The sequence below is a fragment of the Scyliorhinus torazame genome, chromosome 2, assembly GCF_047496885.1.
Source record: "Scyliorhinus torazame isolate Kashiwa2021f chromosome 2, sScyTor2.1, whole genome shotgun sequence".
Lineage (NCBI taxonomy): Eukaryota > Metazoa > Chordata > Chondrichthyes > Carcharhiniformes > Scyliorhinidae > Scyliorhinus > Scyliorhinus torazame.
In genome coordinates, this window is record NC_092708.1 from 277,323,250 (window position 1) to 277,343,802 (window position 20,553).

The window sequence follows — 20,553 nt, forward strand, 5'->3', positions numbered from 1 at the left end:
TTGGCTGTGGTTTTTGCAGTGTTTGTGCGGGCTGGAAATGCTTCCACCCATTTTGTAAATGTGTCTATGGCCACAAGTACATATTTATAGCCATTTCTGCAAGGGGGCAATGGACCTATAAAATCAATCTGGAGGTTAGTCCAGGGGCCATTACCGGGTCGGGTGTGGCTGAGTTGGGCCTTTTTGGCATATCTGTCGAGGTTATTCTGCGCACAGATAAGACCATTTTCTATGTAATGGCTTACATCTTCCTTTAAATTTGGCCACCAACAAAGCTGTTTGAGATGGGCTGTAGTGGGATCGACTCCCTGATGTCCATGACCGTCATGGAATAAACAAATCAATTGGTTCCTGTCCTGTTCAGGTCCACATGGTGTCCTTGAACACCACACTGTCATGTGTGGTCAGTGTATTTCTAAACCTCTCGCGGGATACTTTCCCTTTACAATCTCCTTGAGATTGGTGTCCTGCTTCTGGGCCTCTACTAGATCCTCGATTCTAGTCTGTGTGACCTGAACTGCACTCACTGGTGCGCAGGTTCCAAAAATACCAATGTCTGGAACCTGCCTCAGCCAGTGCGTCGGCTTTGACATTTCCGGGGTGGGGGGAGGAACGATGGAGGCTGCGGACTTTGATGATCCCAAAAGTCCTGTTCTGGGCTTTTCCTAAAATATGGCGGAGCAATGGGGCTGAGGGGAGGGGTTTTCCGTCTGCGGAAACAAATCCTCTTGCTTCCCACAGGGGCAGAAATTCCGTGAGGCTGTTACAGACATAGAGGCTGTCCGAGTATATGTCTGCTGGGCTGGGGAAGGAATCTGGGTGCTCAACTATATATGCAATGGCCGCAAGCTCTGCTGCCTGCCCGCCTCCGGGTAGTTTCAGTGATATTTCCTCAAGGGCGCGTCCATGCGCGTCCTCGACATAGATCCCGCAACCTGTTATGCGCTTTCCATCCAAGACTGGAAGATCCATCCACTTAAATCTTTATGGGCTCACACGTGTCCGTGCGCGGGGGGCTCTGAGTTGAATTACCTATCTTTCTGGGGGTTGTAGCGATAAAGGGGCCTGTGTTGTGGTGTGGAGAGATAATCTCGCATTCATGGGGGGTTCCGGGGTACTGTAAATTATCTACTAAGTAGGTGTGTGTCTTTGTCCTTTTCACAGTGATGTCCTGTCCCTGCAAGTGAAGGGTCCATCTGGCTGCTCTTATTTGGCTCACTGTACCGTCCTTGAGTCGTCCGTCCAGTAAAAGTTGGGTGGGGGTGTGTTTGGTCAGAATTGTGATGGGGTTCAGTCCGGTAATATATGAAAAGTACTGGACTGCCCAGAAAACTGCGAGCAGGTGCCTCACAGGCTGAAAATCCCAGCTCCACCGCATCTAAAAGTCGGGAGGCGTAAGCTACGGGTCTTAACTGGTCGTGCCGTTCCTGGAGGAGCACGGCTCAAAGGGTGCGGTCTGTGGTCGTTATCTTTATGGCGTAAGGGGAGAGCGGGTCTGGAACTTGTAGTGCGGTGGCTGCTATGAGTGCCTGTTTTAAAGAGTCCACAGCATCCGTATGCTGCGGAAGTCATTCCCAGGGGGCTCTCTTCTTTAGGAGGTCTGAGAAGGGCGCTGCCTTGCTGGCGAAACGGTCAATGTGGTTTTGGAAGTAGCCAACCAGTCCTGAAAACAACCGGAGGGCTGAAACGTTCTGGGGAAGGGGCAATTTAGCAATCGAGTCAATCCTTTTATGCTCGATCTCGCGTTTACCGCGCGTGATAATTGTTCCCAAATATACCACTTTTTCTTCCAAAATCTGGGCCTTTTTGGGGTTGACTTTACAACGAATTGAATGTAATAGTTCCAGGAGTTCGGACAGAAGCTCAATGTGCTCTTCCTTGGTGTCTGTCTGCAGTAGTAGGTCGTCTACTTACTGTACCAGACATTCGGGGCGAGAGAATTTTGCTCATCCATTTGCCAGCTGTTGGTGGGAAATGGAGGGGGAGTTGTGGAATCATTGTGGCAGGCATGTCCACGTGTACTGCTGTGCTTTAAAGGTGAAGGCAAATTTGTACCGGCACGCCTTTGCCAATGGAATGGACCGGAATCCATTCCTGATGTCCAAAACCGTAAAGTAGCGGGAATTGAGTCCCTGCTTGAGCATGGTCTCGGGACTTGTTGCTACGGTGGGGGCTGCTGCGGGGGTGACTTTATTGAGTTCCCGCTATCAATGGTCAGTCGCCATGATCCATCGGGCTTTCTCACTGGCCAAATCGGGGCATTATTAGTGGAGGCTACTGATCTAAGTACGCCCTGCTCTAATAAGCTCTCTATTACTTTTGAGATTTCTCCCTCTGCCTCTTGGGGGAAACCCGTACTGTTTTTGGGGTCCAGGGTCAGGTCCTGTTACTTGCACGGAGCCAGTCATCCGTCCGCAGTCGTGCTTGTGGGTCGTGAATACTGCCCTGTTCTTTTTGCAGGACTGCCCTAACCTGCTTGTCCGTGCCAAGCGTGGTCGGGTTGAACCAAAATTCGCCTACGGCGCTAATTTTGTTCATATATTCGCCTATGTTGAGCGTTGCGGGGGCTCTTGCGGATATCGCCATCTTCCAGACACACTGGTTGACTGGATCGAATGATAGGTTGTGGGAATTCATGAAATCAATTCCCAGAATGTGTTCTGCTGTGTGGGGCAGGTCAACTAAAACCACGGGGTGCTTTGTGGTGATGTTACCAATTTGAACGGGTACAGGGGCTGTGATGTGTCCCTGCTGTGAGTGGCCTGTAAAGCCGCTGAGGGTGATAGTGGCTGTCGTGGGCCACGTGTCCTTTTGAAATAGGGTGGAGGAATTTATGGTGGTGCGGGACCCTCCTGTGTCCCAAAGAAATTCGATAGGCTGTCCACAAATTTTCGCTGCAACTAAGGGTCGTCCTGACCTATCCCAAAGGGTGTCGCAGACCCAACTGGGGGAGCCTGTACATTGTCAGTCCGTTCCGGTCAAGTCCGTCTGATTCGAACGGGCGCTAATGCTATGGATGGGCTCTGTCTTTTTCTTAATCAGCGTGCCTGTCTGTTGGGCTCTCTGTGGCTTTTTAGGGGCATTGCACTCTTTGGCGAAGTGTCCCAACTGTCCGCAGTTGTCACACTCTTGTGACTTGGGTGGGGGGCTGTTCTTTCCCTCATTTACCCATGCGGGGTTCTGGTGTGTTGTTTTTACTGCCTGCATGTCTGCGACGGCCTGCTTTTCCTCGCTATTTTTAACGGTGGGTTTTCTCTGAACAGATTGCTCCCAAACGCGGGACAATCTTTTATCTACCCACTTCTCGTTATGGTCCTCCTCTGAGGGATCATAACTCGTACAGACTTTCTGTCCATCTGTGGCATGGGAAATAAGGGTGCGGGTCCATTTGGCCATGTTGTCTGGGGACAAATGGGCACGTTCTCCGTCTCCGAAGACTGCTGCGACGTGAATCCACAGGCGTCCAGCGAACGCTGTGGGGTGCTCAGATTTCTTCTGCCTACATTTATTGAGGCCATCTACGGGGTCACCCCGGTTACACCCGATCGCATCCAGGATTGCAGTATGCATTTCTGCAAGGGTGCCTCCTACATTCTGTGGGTCGGGAAGGGCTGCTGCTACCGACGGATCTAAACTTAAAACCACGAGCTTCACATGCTCTCGCTCATCCAGGCCGTACATGTTCGCCTGATGTCTAACTGTGGCAAAGAAATGGTGGGGGTCTGAGGCGGGGAGGAACGGTGTGATCTTCTCGCACACATCCCGTAATTGGGTCACTGTTAAGGGGGTGGAATATAGAAATTCCGCATTGTCCGATGTGGCTGTGCGTTGGGTGGTTACAGGGTTCATTGGAGCCTGAACTACCTGCTGTGTGAGGGGTTGGGGTGCTTTTCTCTTTTGGGGCTTTCCCTGCGCACAGGTTCCCTGAACATATCTCTGTGCTGTTTTGTGTAACTCTTCCCAATCAGGGCCATCTTCCTGGTCTAACTTTTCCCCAAAGGTTTCCTGAAAACCTTTCTGAACAGAGATCACTACACTGTTTCTGTAATGCTTCTACCTGTCTTTCTGTCTCTTACCAGGACTACACGTTGCGTGTCCTAATAGGTCTTTTCATATTGCGACTGGAAACTGCTTAAATGCGCCAGACAAGACTGGTGAGCCCGTTTGGCATCAGCCACCCCTCCATCTTTTGCTGCCAATTTCCTCCTTAATTCTAAATTCTCTTTTTCAACTTCGCTTACATCGACTTTACTCATCCGATGTATGCCCTCAACTTCTTTGCGGAGCGTCTTAACGACCTCCTCTGTGCCTCGCAATTGTGCCAAACAGGACACGATTGCCATCGGCTTGCGAGCTTTCGCTAAGCTCTTTTTATGGATCTTGCTCAGGTTCTCCCACCAAGTATGTCCTATACTCCCGGGACCTGATTCCTCGTTGTTACAGAAATCATTCCACTGGGGCCATCCTTCGTCCTTGAGATATTTCCGGATTTCCTCCTCCCAAATGGGACACTGTCCCACTCCACTGCTGCTGGTCGCTGCGACCGCAAATTCCTCAGGGTTCATGAGGCGCTGCATTGCCTGCATGGCCATCTTTCCTATCCGGCTGCTTCTAAATTTGGAACAGGGGGCTAAGGCGGTTTTGTAAATGCGGGTACGGCTTTCGCTACTTTCCGAAAATACAGACTTCCGACAGTTTTGACGCAGCAAAAATCTTATCAGTTTTACCTTATAGCTCTGTTAGTTACGCATGCAGACACACACTTCCGAATTATGGGTATTGATCAGAACTGCTTGAACACTTGTAGTTTTCTGTTTCCAATTGGGTTTCTAAATCAAATTTCTTGGGTTCTCCCGGAGTGGTTTTCCACTTCTAGATCGGGTCCCGGCAGAGTCGCCAAAATGTTGCTCGTTTTAGCCTTAGTTTAATTGCTCTTGTTCTATCACCTTTGCTCTTGAGTCGCCAGGTATCTTTCTGATACCGCCATGTGGTTCAAGTCCGAGTAATGATCAATAATCCAACACACCAGTTAGTAAGAGTTAAATCAACGCACATTTATTATATACAGCAGTCAATGCTTATACATTAATTCTACTTCTAAGCTACTTCCTACAACTAACAGGCCAATACTTAACTTTGGAAATGGCCCACCAGGTCAGGGAAACGAATGGCCTTTCATATGGGTTCTGAGCCTGCGGGATTCAAAGCTGGTACAGGTTGATAGGAGTGCCTATCTCGTAGCAAGCGTTGGAGTAAGACTTACTGTTTCTTGCGGCTGTTGTAGAGGGTCAGCAGAAGGGTCTCGAAGGGTGCGGAGAGGAGAAGAAGGGTCGATTTGAACTTGGCCCCTATTCTTCTAGTCCCCAGGGGCTTCCCGCCTCTCGGGGCGGACCTTGTACCTGGTTCCAAGTGATTGGATTTGGTTTGATATTCTCCAACGCTGGAGCGATTCCTTGGTCGATGGGCGGTTTCGAGGTGGTCATTCACACCTCTTTGTGTAAGCTCCTGCTGGCGCCGAAAAGTCTGGGTTGGCTTTGTGTGTCTAATTTGTAGCATATTGTGCCCGTAGATTGCTAATTTATATGCAGATGGCTGGTGTGTTATGTTGATGGTTGTAGGTATCGATTCTGTCTGGCCTCCCCAGAGGCGAATACAGTTTTGCCTGTTTGAGTCCTGTTGGCTGATTTCCCCATCAGCCTCTTCTGTTCGCCATTTTAAATCGGGGTTTGGCCATTCTAATCGGGAGTTAGCCATTTTACATGGCTACACTCCGTTGACCACTGGGCTGGCAATCTCAGCTCCTCAACCTCCGCCATGTTTTCCTGTGCCGCAGGCTCCATTCTCTTCTTTGCCCAACAATCTCCTCTTTGCAGACTACTTCTGGTCCACGACTCCATAAACTGGTGGGGGATTCCTGCTCTCTGCCTCACCAGTCTCCAATTCTACCAGTCAAGGCTGTGCCCCCTGGTTCTGCTTTCACTCGCCAGTGGAAACAACCTCTGTGCATCTATCCTACCTCTTCCCTTCATAATTTTATATGTTTCTATAAGAATCTATGCATCCTTCGAAATTCCAACAAGTTATGTCCCAGTCTGCTCAACCTCTCCTCGTAATCCAACCCTCTCAACTCTGGGATTAACCTAGTGAATCTCCTCTGCACACCCTCCAGAGACCAAAACTGAACATACTACTCCAGGTGTGGCCTCACAAACACCTTATGTTAAGTAATGGGTTAAGAGACACTCCAATTAGTTGTTTCATTTATGTTAAGTATCCAATAATTGACATACATGTAAAGAAGCTTCAAGGTGGCCTTTATGTCAGGTGATGTGATAAGAGGTGGCATGTGCAGAGTCTGTTAAAGTAAAGGTGTTTGTGAAAAAAATGTTTGACTCTTTATGCAAATGTCTAACAAATGGTAGCAGAGGCTGGTTGCTGTGCAATTGTGAAGGGTTAAAAGATACAACTTTTCCAGACCAAACCAAGGAGTGAGTTAGAAGAAAAGAAAAGGATATATGGCTGAACCTAGGATAAAGATGGCCGGATATGATTATCCCCCTTATTTTCTGAAGGGGGATCGTACGACCGTTGGAGAAGTGCAGTAGTTATGTGGACTAAGGTAACTGCCTTGGGAAAGAGAAAACAAGGTATGGCATTGGTTCTTTCTCTACCTTATGACAGTAAAATCCGAAGCAAAGTATTTTCTGAGCTGAAATTGGACAGTTAGACTCTGAAGAAGGTCTGGAGACTCTATTACGTTATATGGATAAGATTTATAAAAAGGATGACTTGTTAAGTGCGTGTGAAGCATGGTCGGATTTTGATAGGTTCCGGAAATTAGAGGATTTCTCCATTTGAAGACTATATAAAAGGCTGCAGAAACACAACCTGGAATTTCCACAGTCTGTGTTGGCCTTTAAATTACTTGACTGTGCTAGAGTGAGCAATATGGATACGCTCCTGGTTTTGACCGGAGTTCAGTTTGCGGATAAGGATACCTTATTTGATCAGATGACGGCAGCTTTAAAAAGGTTTCTGGGGAAACATTTGATTCCGATGGCTATGATGACCCAAATAGGTCAATCTGCAATAAAGCAGAATATGGAAGTTACACTACAAACTGGTTGGTGAAATTGCATGGCTATGAACACGTTCCAAGACTACAGAAGGAGATCGGGACCCGGAAATTATGAAGACAGAAACCCAGTTAGAACCTACAATAAGAAGATGAACCCCAGAAATGCACGGGGGATGATAAATCGATGTTTTCGATGTGATTCTCAATACCACTCTCTAGTACTCTTCGGCAGCGTTTGAACTAATTTGGCAGGAGAATGGGAACCGGATTTGTAGTCCAGCAACTAAGGTAGCCGATGTTCAGGACGCCAAAGCATGTAGTGAAGCAGTGGGGAATGTAACCCTGACAAAGGGGAGTATTTGCAGGCACGGAGATGGGTTGAAGTGTGTATACTTCAACGCAAGAAGAATCAGGAATAAGGTGGGTGAACTTAAGGCATGAAATGAAATGTTTATTACCTCCACACCCCTTTTCCTACCTACGTCGTTGGTACCAATGTGCATCACGACTTCTGGCTGCTGCCCCTCCCCCTTAAGGATCCTGGGCTAAATCGCTGGCTTTTACAGCAGACCAGCAGCACGGTTCAATTCCCGTACCAGCCTCCCCGAACAGGCACGGTAGCATTGTGGATAGCACAATTGCTTCACAGCTCCAGGGTCCCAGGTTCGATTCCGGCTTGGGTCACTGTCTGTGCGGAGTCTGCACATCCTCCCCGTGTGTGCGTGGGTTTCCTCCGGGTGCTCCAGTTTCCTCCCACAGTCCAAAGATGTGCAGGTTAGGTGGATTGGCCATGATAAATTGCCCTTAGTGTCCAAAATTGCCCTTAGTGTTGAGTGGGGTTGCTGGGTTATGGGGATAGGGTGGAGGTGTTGACCTTGGGTAGGGTGCTCTTTCCAAGAGCCGGTGCGGACTCGATGGGCCGAATGGCTCCTTCTGCACTGTAAATTCTATGATCTAATTCTATGAAATGAAAATTGCTTATTGTCAGAAGGAGGCTTCAATGAAATTACTGTGAAAAGCCCCTAGTCGCCACATTCCGGCGCCTGTTCGGGGAGGCTGGTATGGGAATTGAACCGTGCTGCTGGTCTGCTGTAAAAGCCAGCGATTTAGCCCAGGATCCTTAAGGGGGAGGGGGAGCAGCCAGAAGTTGTGGTGGACATTGGTACCAACGAAGTAGGCAGGAAAAGGGGTGTGGAGGTAATAAACAAGTTGAGGGAGTTAGGCTGGAAGTTAAAAGCTAGGACAGACAGAGTTGTCATCTCTGGTTTGTTGCCGATGCCACATGATAGCGAGGCTAGGAATAGGGAGAGAGTGCAGTTGAACACGTGGCTGCAGGAATGGTGTAGGAGGGAGGGCTTTCAGGTATTTGGGTAATTGGAGAGCATTCTGGAGAAGGTGGGACCTGTACAAGCAGGACGGGTTGCATCTGAACCAGAGGGGCACCAATATCCTGGGAGGGAGGTTTTCTAGTACTCTTCGGGAGGGTTTAAACTAATTTGGCAGGGGAATGGGAACTGGATTTGTAGTCCAGCAACTAAGTTGACCGATATTCAGGACGCCAAAGCGTGTAGTGTGGTAGTGGGGAAGGGAACACTGACAAAGGAGAGTACTTGCAGGCACGGAGATGGGATGAAGTGTGTATACTTCAACGCAAGAAGCATCAGGAATAAGGTGGGTGAACTTAAAGCATGGATCGGTACTTGGGACTGCGATGTGGTGGCCATCACGGAAACTTAGAGAGAAGAGGGGCAGAAATGGTTGTTGGAGGTTCCTGGTTGTAGATGTTTCAATAAGATTAGGGAGGGTGGTAAAATAGGGGGGGGGTGGCATTGTTAATTAGAGATAGTGTAACCGCTGCGGAAAGGTAGTTCGAGGAGGATCTGCCTACTGAGGTAGTATGGTTGAAGTCAGAAATAGGAAAGGAGCAGTCACCTTGTTGGGAATTTTCTATAGGCCTCCCAATAGCAGCAGAGATGTGGAGGAACAGATTGGGAAACAGATTTTGGAAAGGTGCAGAAGTCACAGGGTAGTAGTCATGGGTGACTTCAACTTCCCAAATACGAGTGGAAACTCTTTAGATCAAATAATTTGGATGGGGTGGTGTTTGTGCAGTGTGTCCAGGAAGCTTTCCTAGCATAGTATGTAGATTGTCCGACCAGAGGGGAGGCCATATTGGATTTGGTACTTGGTAATGAACCAGGGCAAGTGATAGATTTGTTAGTGGGGGAGCATTTTGGAGATAGTGACCACAATTCTGTGACTTTCACTTTAGTAATGGAGAGGAATAGGTGCGTGCAACAGAGCAAGGTTTACAATTGGGGGAAGGGTAAATACGATGCTGTCAGACAAGAACTGAAGTGCATAAGTTGGAAACATAGGCTGTCAGGGAAGGACACAATTGCAATGTGGAACTTGTTGAAGGAACAGATACTACGTGTCCTTGATATGTATGTCCCTGTCAGTCAGGGAAGAGATGGTCGAGTGAGGGAACCATGGTTGACAAGAGAGGTTGAATGTCTTGTTAAGAAGAAGAAGGATACTTATGTAAGGCTGAGGAAACAAGGTTCAGACAGGGTGCTGGAGGGATACAAGATAGCCAGGAGGGGACTGAAGAAAGGGATTAGGAGAGCTAAGAGAGGGCATGAAAAATCTTTGACGGGTAGGATCAAGGAATACCCCAAGTATTCCTTTTATACACATGTGAGAAATATTAGAATGACTAGAGAGAGGGTAGGTCCGATCAAGGACAGTAGCGGGAGATTGTGTATTGAGTCTGAAGAGATAGGAGAGGTCTTGAACGAGTACTATACTTCAGTATTTACGAATGAGAGGGGCGATATTGTTGGAGAGGACAGTGTGAAACAGACTGGTAAGCTCGAGGAGATACTTGTTAGGAAGGAAGATGTGTTGGGCATTTTGAAAAACTTGAGAATAGACAAGTCCCCTGGGCCTGACTGGATGTATCCAAGGATTCTATGGGAAGCAAGAGATGAAATTGCAGAGCCGTTGGCAATGATCTTTTCGTCCTCACTGTCAACCGGGGTGGTACCAGGGGATTAGAGAGTGGCGAATGTCGTGCCCCTGTTCAAAAAAGGGAATAGGGATAACCCTGGGAATTACAGGCCAGTTAGTCTTACTTCGGTGGTCGGCAAAGTAATGGAAAGGGTACTGTGGGATAGGATTTCTGAGCATAGAACAACATAGAACAATACAGCGCAGTACAGGCCCTTCGGCCCACGATGTTGCACCAAAACAAAAGCCATCTAACCTACACTATGCCATTATCATCCATATGTTTATCCAATAAACTTTTAAATGCCCTCAATGTTGGCGAGTTCACTACTGTAGCAGGTAGGGCATTCCACGGCCTCACTACTCTTTGCGTAAAGAACCTACCTCTGACCTCTGTCCTATATCTATTACCCCTCAGTTTAAAGTTATGTCCCCTCGTGCCAGCCATTTCCATCCGCAGGAGAAGGCTCTCACTGTCCACCCTATCCAACCCCCTGATCATTTTGTATGCCTCTATTAAGTCTCCTCTTAACCTTCTTCTCTCCAACGAAAACAACCTCAAGTCCATCAGCCTTTCCTCATAAGATTTTCCCTCCATACCAGGCAACATCCTGGTAAATCTCTGCGCCCATTCCAAAGCCTCCACGTCCTTCCTATAATGCGGTGACCAGAACTGTACGCAATACTCCAAATGCGGCCGTACCAGAGTTTTGTACAGCTGCAACATGACCTCATGACTCCGGAACTCAATCCCTCTACCAATAAAGGCCAACACTCCATAGGCCTTCTTCACAACCCTATCAACCTGGGTGGCAACTTTCAGGGATCTATGTACATGGACACCTCGATCCCTCTGCTCATCCACACTTTCAAGAACTTTACCATTAGCCAAATATTCTGCATTCCTGTTATTCCTTCCAAAGTGAATCACCTCACACTTCTCTACATTAATCTCCATTTGCCACCTCTCAGCCCAGCTCTGCAGCTTATCTATATCCCTCTGTAACCTGCTACATCCTTCCACACTATCGACAACACCACCGACTTTAGTATCGTCTGCAAATTTACTCACCCACCCTTCTGCGCCTTCCTCTAGGTCATTGATAAAAATGACAAACAGCAACGACCCCAGAACAGATCCTTGTGGTACTCCACTTGTGACTGTACTCCATTCTGAACATTTCCCATCAACCACCACCCTCTGTCTTCTTTCAGCTAGCCAATTTCTGATCCACATCTCTAAATCACCCTCAATCCCCAGCCTCCGTATTTGCTGCAATAGCCTACCGTGGGGAACCTTATCAAACGCTTTGCTGAAATCCATATACACCACATCAACTGCTCTACCCTCGTCTACCTGTTCAGTCACCTTCTCAGAGAACTCGATAAGGGTTGTGAGGCATGACCTACCCTTCACAAAGCCATGTTGACTATTCCTGATCATATTATTCCTATCTAGATGATTATAAATCTTGTCTCTTATAATCCCCTCCAAGACTTTACCCACTACAGACGTGAGGCTCACCGGTCTATAGTTGCCGGGGTTGTCTCTGCTCCCCTTTTTGAACAAAGGGACCACATTTGCTGTCCTCTGGCACTATTCCTGTAGCCAATGATGACATAAAAATCAAAGCCAAAGGTCCAGCAATCTCTTCCCTGGCCTCCCAGAGAATCCTAGGATAAATCCCATCAGGTCCCGGGGACTTATCTATTTTAAGCCTGTCCAGAATTGCCAACACCTCTTCCCTACGTACCTCAATGCCATCTATTCTATTAGCCTGGGGCTCAGCATTCTCCACAACATTATCTTTTTCCTGAGTGAATACTGACAAAAAATATTCATTTAGTATCTCGCCTATCTCTTCAGACTCCACACACAATTTCCCATCCCTGTCAGTGACTGGTCCTACTCTTTCCCTAGTCATTCGCTTATTCCTGACATACCTATAGAAAGCTTTTGGGTTTTCCTTGATCCTTCCTGCTAAATACTTCTCATGTCCCCTCCTTGCTCGTCTTAGCTCTCTCTTTAGATCCTTCCTCGCTACCTTGTAACTATCCATCGCTCCAACTGAAACTTCACACCTCATCTTCACATAGGCCTCCTTCTTCCTCTTAACAAGAGATTCCACTTCCTTGGTAAACCACGGTTCCCTCGCTCGACGCCTTCCTCCCTGCCTGACCGGTACATACTTATCAAGAACACGCAGTAGCTGATCCTTGAACAAGCCCCACTTATCCAGTGTGCCCAACACTTGCAGCCTACTTCTCCACCTTATCCCCCTCCAGTCACGTCTAATGGCATCATAATTGCCCTTCCCCCAGCTATAACTCTTGCCCTGCGGTGTATACTTATCCCTTTCCATCATTAACGTAAACGTCACCGAATTGTGGTCACTGTCCCCAAAGTGCTCTCCTACCTCCAAATCCAACACCTGGCCTGGTTCATTACCCAAAACCAAATCCAACGTGGCCTCGCCTCTTGTTGGCCTGTCAACATATTGTTTCAGGAAACCCTCCTGCATACACTGTACAAAAAACGACCCATCTATTGTACTCGAACTATATCTTTTCCAGTCAATATTTGGAAAGTTAAAGTCTCCCATAATAACTACCCTGTTACTTTCGCTCTTATCCAGAATCATCTTCGCCATCCTTTCCTCTACATCCCTAGAACTATTAGGAGGCCTATAAAAAAACTCCCAACAGGGTGACCTCTCCTTTCCTGTTTCTAACTTCAGCCCATACTACCTCGGAAGTAGAGTCCCCATCTAGCATCCTCTCCGCCACCGTAATACTGCTCTTGACCAGCAGCGCCACACCTCCCCCTCTTTTGCCTCCTCCTCTGAGCTTACTAAAACACCTAAACCCCGGAACCTGCAACATCCATTCCTGTCCCTGCTCTATCCATGTCTCCGAAATGGCCACAACATCGAAGTCCCAGGTACCAACCCATGCTGCCAGTTCCCCTACCTTGTTTCATATACTCCTGGCATTGAAGTAGACACACCTCAAACCACCTACCTGAACACTGGCCCCCTCCTGCGACGTCACATCTGTGCTCCTGACCTCTATACTCTCATTCTCCCTTACCCTAAAACTACAATCCAGGTTCCCATGCCCCTGCTGCATTAGTTTAAACTCCCCCAAAGAGCACTAACAAATCTCCTCCCAGGATATTTGTGCCCCTCAGGTTCAGATGGAAAGACACTGCTTGATTCGGGATAGTCAGCATGGATTTGTGAGGGGTAGGTCTTATTGAATTCTTTGGGGAAGTGACCAAGCAAGTGGATGAAGGTAAAGCAGTGGATGTGGTGTACATGGATTTTAGTAAGACATTTGATAAGGTTCCCCATGGTAGGCTTATGCAGAAAGTAAGGAGGCATGGGATGGTGGGAAATTTGGCCAGTTGGATAATGAACTGGCTAACCGATAGAAGTCAGAATGGTGGTGGATGGCAAATATTCACCCTTGATCCCAGTTACCAGTGGCGTACCGTAGGGATCAGTTTTGGGTCCTCTGCTGTTTATGATTTTCATTAATGACTTGGATGAGGGAGTTGAAGGGTGGGACAGTAAATTTGCAGACGATACGAAGATTGGTCGAGTTGTGGATAGTGAGGAGGGCTGTTGTCGGCTGCAAAGAAACATAGCAAGGATGCAGAGCTGGGCTGAGAAGTGGCAGGTGGCGTTTAACCCTGAAAAGTGTGAGGTTGTCCATTTTGGAAGGACAAATATGAATGCGGAATACAGGGTTAACGGTACGGTTCTTGGCAATATAGAGGAGCAGAAGATCTTGGGGTCTATGTTCATACATCTTTGAAAGTTGCCACTCAAGTGGATAGAGCTGTGAAGAAGGCCTATGGTGTGCCAGCGTTCATTAGCAGAGGGATTGAATTTAAGAGCCGTGAGGTGATGCAGCTGTACAAAACCTTGGTAAGGCCACATTTGGAGTACTGTGTACAGTTCTGGTCGCCTCATTTTAGAAAGGATGTAGAAGCTTTGGAAAAGGTGCAAAGGAGATTTACCAGGATGTTGCCTGGAATGGAGAGCAGGTCTTACGAGGAAAGGTTGAGAGTGCTAGGCCTTTTCTCATTAGAACAGAGAAGGATGAGGGGCGACTTGATACCGAGGTTTAGAAGATGATCAGGCGAATGGATAAAGTAGACAGTCAGACTTTTTCCTCGCGTGGAACAAACCATTACAGGGGGACATAAATTTAATGGTGAATGGTGGAAGAGAAAGGGGCGATGTCAGAGGTAGATTCTTTACCCAGAGAGTAGTGGGGGCATGGAATGCACTGCCTGTGGAAGTAGTTGAGTCGGAAACAGTAGGGATCTTCACGTGGCTATTGGCTAGCTACATGGATTACGGTAGAATGCTGGGGTGTGGATTGATTTGTTCTTAATCTAAGACAAAAGTTCGGCACAACATCGTGGGCCGAATGGCCTGTTCTGTGCTGTATTTTCTATGGACTCCGGACCATTATGCTTTCAACTGTGCAACATGTTATAATAGTGTTTGAAGCGACACATGACACTGAAGAGTCAGAAGAGGAAAAAGATAGTGACCAGAAAGAAGGCACTGTCTTATTAACAAGCAGTTTTACGCCGCTAATGGGGGTGTTGGTTGCAGAATCCTTCTATTGTGGCTGCACATCTACTATGTGTGGAATTGACTGGTTAAAATGTTACCTGTACTCCTTGAATGCTGAAAATCGTACAAGGTTAAGGAATTTGAAAGTTCCACAAGTTTCAGGTTTGGGGATGATAATACTCTGAAGTCGCTGAAAAGAGTTGTGGTCCCTTGCAATATTGCCCGAGTGAATCATTTCATTAGCACGGATGTTATATCAAGTGAGTACCATTGCTTTTGAGCAGACCGTCGATGAAGAAAGCACACATGAAACTGGATATGGAACAGGATAAGGCAACAGTTTTTGGAAAGACGGACTTACAATTTACACAATTGGGGCACTATTGTATTCCATTACTGATAAATAATATTTGAAGTACAGTTGTTAAGGATGTGTTAATGGCAGTAGAAAATGGGACTTTAGCTGATTAAAAGCTTGTATTAAAACTGCATAGGCAATTTGTGCATCCGTCTCCTCGGAGGCTGAAACATATCTTAAAGGATGCAGGGGTAAGGGATGAGGACTATACTAAGCTGATAGAACAGGTTAGTGATCGCTGTGAAGTCTGTACGACCGATAGTAACCCCACCTTTGGCCAGGGATTTTGACGACATTGTGGCCAAGGACCTTAAGATCTGTGATAACGCCAATAATATATTTATTTTGCATTTTGTAGATTTAGCAACCAGATTTAGTCAATCAACGATTGTACGAAGTAAAGAAAAGAGTGTAATTCTGGATCAAATCGTGGAAAAATGGATAGGGACAGGAATTGGCCCACCGGCAGAATTCCTACGGACAATGGGGGAAGAATGTGCTAATGATGAGTTGAGGGATATGTGCAAAAATGTGAATTCACAGTTATGAATACGGCTGCAGAAAGCCCATTTAGTAATGGCGTGTGTGAAAGAAACCATGCGGTAATAGATGACATGCTCTGGAAAATTTTGGCAGATAGACCAAACTGCAAGCTAAATTCTGCTTTAGCATGGGCGGTACATGAAAATAGTTCATTGCAGATGGTTGGGGCTGTAGTCCCTATCAATTAGTGTTTGGTAGAAATCCTAAAATTCCGTCCATTTTGGATGACCAGCCTCCAGTTTGGGAAGGGACTACAATTAGCTCTGCCTTTGTTGAGCTTTTAAATGCATTACAAAAGCTTTTTTGGAAGAAGTCTCTGAACGGATTTGCAGAGCTTTAAGGCATAATGTACGGCCATCAAATACCATTTTTCAGCAAGGAGACATAGTATACTATAAGAGAGACAATTTTAATGAAGGGAAAGGCCCAGGGAAGAATATAGGCATAGATGGCAAAACAATTATTTTGCAACATGGCAATCAAACTGTTAGGGTACATTCATCAAGGATAATGGGTACAGATTGCAAATTTTCAAATTTAGACGGAGCAGACAGACATGACGAGGAACCAGGGTCAGCTGGTACGCACGCGGACCAGTTAACTGATATAGAGAGGGTTTCTGTAGAGGAATACAACACTTCTGATGAATTAGAACAGGCCATTTTTCGGAAAGGACAACTGCCAAAAGTTACAGACTTGCCTGAAGGGTCTAGTCAATGGAAGGATGCAACTGTTATTAGTAGAGAAGGGAAGGCCACTGGAAAGTATAACCATTGGTTGAATGTACAGCATTCAGGGGAGGGAGTCAAGACAATGGATTGGGAACACGAAGTTCAAAAATGGGGGGCACAGAAATGCAGTGCCAATTCAGATAGTACATCGGATAGTGAACAGGTCTGCAGGAAAAGCTCGAGAACAATTGAAAGGACATCCCACAGCAGAAGGGAAAGATCAAGCAGCAGCAGTACAGAACGAGATACCAGGCGAGAGAGGGGACGTGGTTTATCAAGGCCTTGGAACATTAGTAAGACTACAAATACTAATAGGAGTCGAAGCCCACATGCACGTGAAATCTTGGTGGCTTCCACTAAATTAGATGAAAAAGTTAACAAAGGTGCCCAACAGCAAGAACTGCATAGTTGGAGTGCATTTGGTGCATACACGGAAGTACTGGGTAGGGGACAAAGAGCTCTATCCCACAGATGGATTTGCACGGAAAAGGTTCTTCCGGATGGAACTTATAAGGCAAAGGTCAGGCTTGTGGCTGGGGGATTTGAAGAAAACTTAGAAGATCAGGATTTAAGGGCAGATTCACCTATGGCAGGCAAGGTTATTTTAAAGATCATCTTGGCTCTATTAGCCACAAAAGTGTGGGAATGCAAGTCTATAGATATAAAAGCTGCCTTTTTGCAGGGGCATCAGCTCCAGAGAGACATTTTTCTCCATCCTCCTGAAGAGGCAGCTAACACAGAAGGGGTACTCTGGAAGTTGAACAAATGTGTATATGGATTAAATGATGCGGTATTTTTCAGTAAGGTCAGTTTTGTTAAAGTTAGGCTGTTGCCAGTTGAAAGCAGATCCGGCAATGTTTTGCTGGCTCTATAAAGGAAATCTTTCTGGCATTTTTATGATGCATGTCGATGACTTTTTGTGGGGTGGGACTAGTGATTTTGAAGCTATTGTAATCTCTGGTTTGAGGAAAGAATTCAGGGTTGGAATCAGGCTTCTGGTGCATTTGAATATATTGGACTGGAAATTGGACAGATTAAGTTTGGGGCAACTTTACGTCAGCAGTCTGATTTGGAAAGCATCAGTCCAACAGCATTTAGTCGTGGCTGGGTTTCACAAAAAGACGCAATGGTTTAAAAGATGGGAAAAGAGCAACTGCGAAGTTTAGTTGGTTAACTGAATTGGTTAGGTCTACAGACTGGACCGGACGTGAGTTTTGATGTCTTAGAGTTGAGTACAAAAATGAATGATCCCAAAGTGGAAGACATAATAAGAGCAAATAAAGCATTGGTCAAACTAAAAATGTTTTGAGGTTCCAGGTTTTAGGTGACTAGGCACTTGAAACTCATAGTTTATAGTGATGCGTCCTATGCAAATTATGTGATGGGGTTTCAAGCGCAGGAGGTTTTAGAATTTTCCTTTTGGGGAACAATGATAAATGTTGCCCTCTTGTGTGGGAAAGAAAGAAAATAACGAGAGTGGCCAAAAGCACTTTGGCTGCTGAGCTGTTAAGCCTTGTAGAGGCGGTGGATATGGCCTTTTATATATCTCAGATATTGACAGAAACTTTGGGATAAGGGGATTTGGCTAATATATACCTATTGAATGTCACATTGACAATAAATTCCTGCGGGGAAAATGTGCACTCTACTAAAAGTGTCAATGAAAAAAGGTTAAGGATAGACATCGCAAGTTTGAAGCAGATGTTGGACAGAAGGGAAATAGCGCAAATTAATTGTCAGACTGTTTTACCAAAAGTCGGGCTAGTTCACAGAAACCTTTGGATATTGTTAATGAAGGGCGCCTGTTTCTGTGACTTGTTTCTTCCAAAAATAAAAACAAAAAGGGGGGAAATTGCGTGTGTGTTTGAGTTTCTTGTAATTTTGTTTTCACCTAATTTTTTTTCTCTTAAGGTAGGGGGGACATTCCAATTAGTTGTCTCATTTATGTTAAGTATCCAATAATTGACACTGATATGACAAGAGGTTCAGGTGGCCTTTGTGTCAGGTGTGTGATGATAGAGTTTTGTGCAGAGTTTGTTAAAGTAAAATAAAGGTGTTTGTGAAAAGGAGCAGAACCTGTGACTCTTCATACAACAGCAGCTAAACATCTAACACCTTATACAGTTGCAGCATAACCTCACTCGTCTTAAACTCCATCCCTCTCGCAATGAAGGACAAAACTCCATTCACCGCCTTAATCACCTGTTGTACCTGTAAACCAATTTTTTGTGACTCATGTCAAGCAGCATGTTTTAATATTTATCATTTTAATAATTATTCCTTTTGCTGTTATTCCTACCAAAATGGATAACCTCATTTGTCAACATTATACTCCATCTGCCAAACCCTAGCCCATTCACTTAAACTATCCAAATCCCTCTGCAGACTTCCAGTATCCTGGAAACCAGTAACCTGGGTCCCTAGCACTGTGAGGCAGCAGAAGCTCACCACTGTGCCACAGTGCTGCTCCATGACAAACCAGCTGACATTTTGGCAGCCATGGGAACATCGTAAGTAGGAGCAGGAGAACACCATTTGGTACCTCAAACCTGTTCTTCATTTTAGTTAGATTATGCTGATTTACCTCAATGCCATTTTCCTGCCCTATCCCTTGATGCCTTGTCTGTCTAGGAATCTTTCAATCTCTGTCCTGCATATACTTAGCCCTCCATAGCCCTCTGAGCTGTAGAATTCCAAATAGTTGCTGTCCTCTGAGTGAAGAAATTCCTCCTCAACTCAGTATAAAAAGGCCTATTTCTTGTTCTGAGACTGTCTTCTCTATTTCTAGACCTCCCAATGGACATATCCTTGTTGAGCCCTGTGTATGTTTCAATGAGATCATCTCTCATTCTTCCAAACTCTGAAGAATACAGGCCTATTCAATTCAGTCCCTCATAGGACACTCCCTCTATCCTAAAAATCAGTCTGGTGAATCTTTGTTGCAATCCCTCTGCATCAAGCATGTTCTTCCTTTGGTAAGGAGACCAAAATTGTATGCCAGGTGCGATCTCAACAAGGCTCCTTTCAAATCACAGTAACATGTCTTTACTCCTGTACTCAAATCCTCTCGCAATAAAGGCAAACATACCATTTGCTTTCCTAATTGTTTGCCACACCTGCATTTGACCTTCAGTAGCTCATGACCAAAGAGACCCAGGTCCCTTTGGACATCAACACTTCCAATCTCTCACCATTTAAAAATAATCTTTGTTTCTGTTTTCCCTACCAAAGTGGTTAATTTGTTTTTTTCGTATATTTCCATCTGCCGTGTTCTTGCCCATTCACCTAACGGGTCTAAATCCCCCACAGAACCTCTTTGCATCTCCCTCACAACTCTCATTCCCACCTAGTTTTGATGTGGAGATGCCGACGTTGGACTGGGGTGAGCACAGTACGAAGTCTTACAACACCAGGTTAAAGTCCAACAGGTTTGTTTCGATGTCACTAGCTTTCGGAGCGCTGCTCCTTCCTCAGGTGAATGAAGAGGTCTGTGCCAGAAACACACATATAGACAAATTCAAAGATGCCAAACATTGCTTGGAATGCGAGCATTAGCAGGTGATTAAATCTTTACAGATCCAGAGATGGGGTAACCCCAGGTTAAAGAGGTGTGAATTGTACCAAGCCAGGACAGTTGGTCGGATTTCGCAGGCCAGATGGTGGGGGATGAATGTAATGCGACATGAATCCCAGGTCCCGGTTGAGGCCGCACTCAAGTGTGCGGAACTTGGCTATAAGTTTCTGCTCGGCGATTCTGCGTTGTCGCGGGTCCAAAGGAAGAACACGCTTGATGCAGAGGGATTGCAACAAAGATTCACCAGACTGATTTTTAGGATAGAGGGAGTGTCCTATGAGGGACTGAATAGAATAGGCCTGTATTCTTCAGAGTTTGGAAGAATGAGAGATGATCTCATTGAAACATACACAGGGCTCAACAAGGATATGTCCATTGGGAGGTCTAGAAATAGAGAAGACAATCACCAGGCAGGAATGTTCCCTTCCAGTCGGGGAACACTTCAGCAGTCAAGGGCATTCAGCCTCTGATCTCCGGGTAAGCGTTCTCCAAGGCGGCCTTCAGGATCCGCGACAACGCAGAATCGCCGAGCAGAAACTTATAGCCAAGTTCCGCACACGAGTGCGGCCTCAACCGGGACCTGGGATTCATGTCGCATTACGTTCATCCCCCACCATCTGGCCTGCGAAATCCGACCAACTGTCCTGGCTTGGTACAATTCATAC

The 20,553-nt window shown here is 46.2% G+C and overlaps 1 protein-coding gene across 7 annotated transcripts in view; it reads left to right on the forward strand.

The window, feature by feature from the left end:
• LOC140398947 (RNA-binding protein 25-like) overlaps positions 1-20,553 on the forward strand; it is a 227,116-nt gene that overhangs the window by 14,500 nt on the left and 192,063 nt on the right. The window contains exon 1 of one of the 7 annotated variants that reach the window (XM_072487964.1): positions 6,573-6,647. The exons of the other annotated variants lie outside the window; for them this stretch is intronic. The gene's annotated coding sequence lies outside the window, so the exon portion shown is untranslated. Of the gene's footprint in view, positions 1-6,572; positions 6,648-20,553 lie in introns of those variants that run through there. 7 annotated transcript variants of the gene reach the window in all.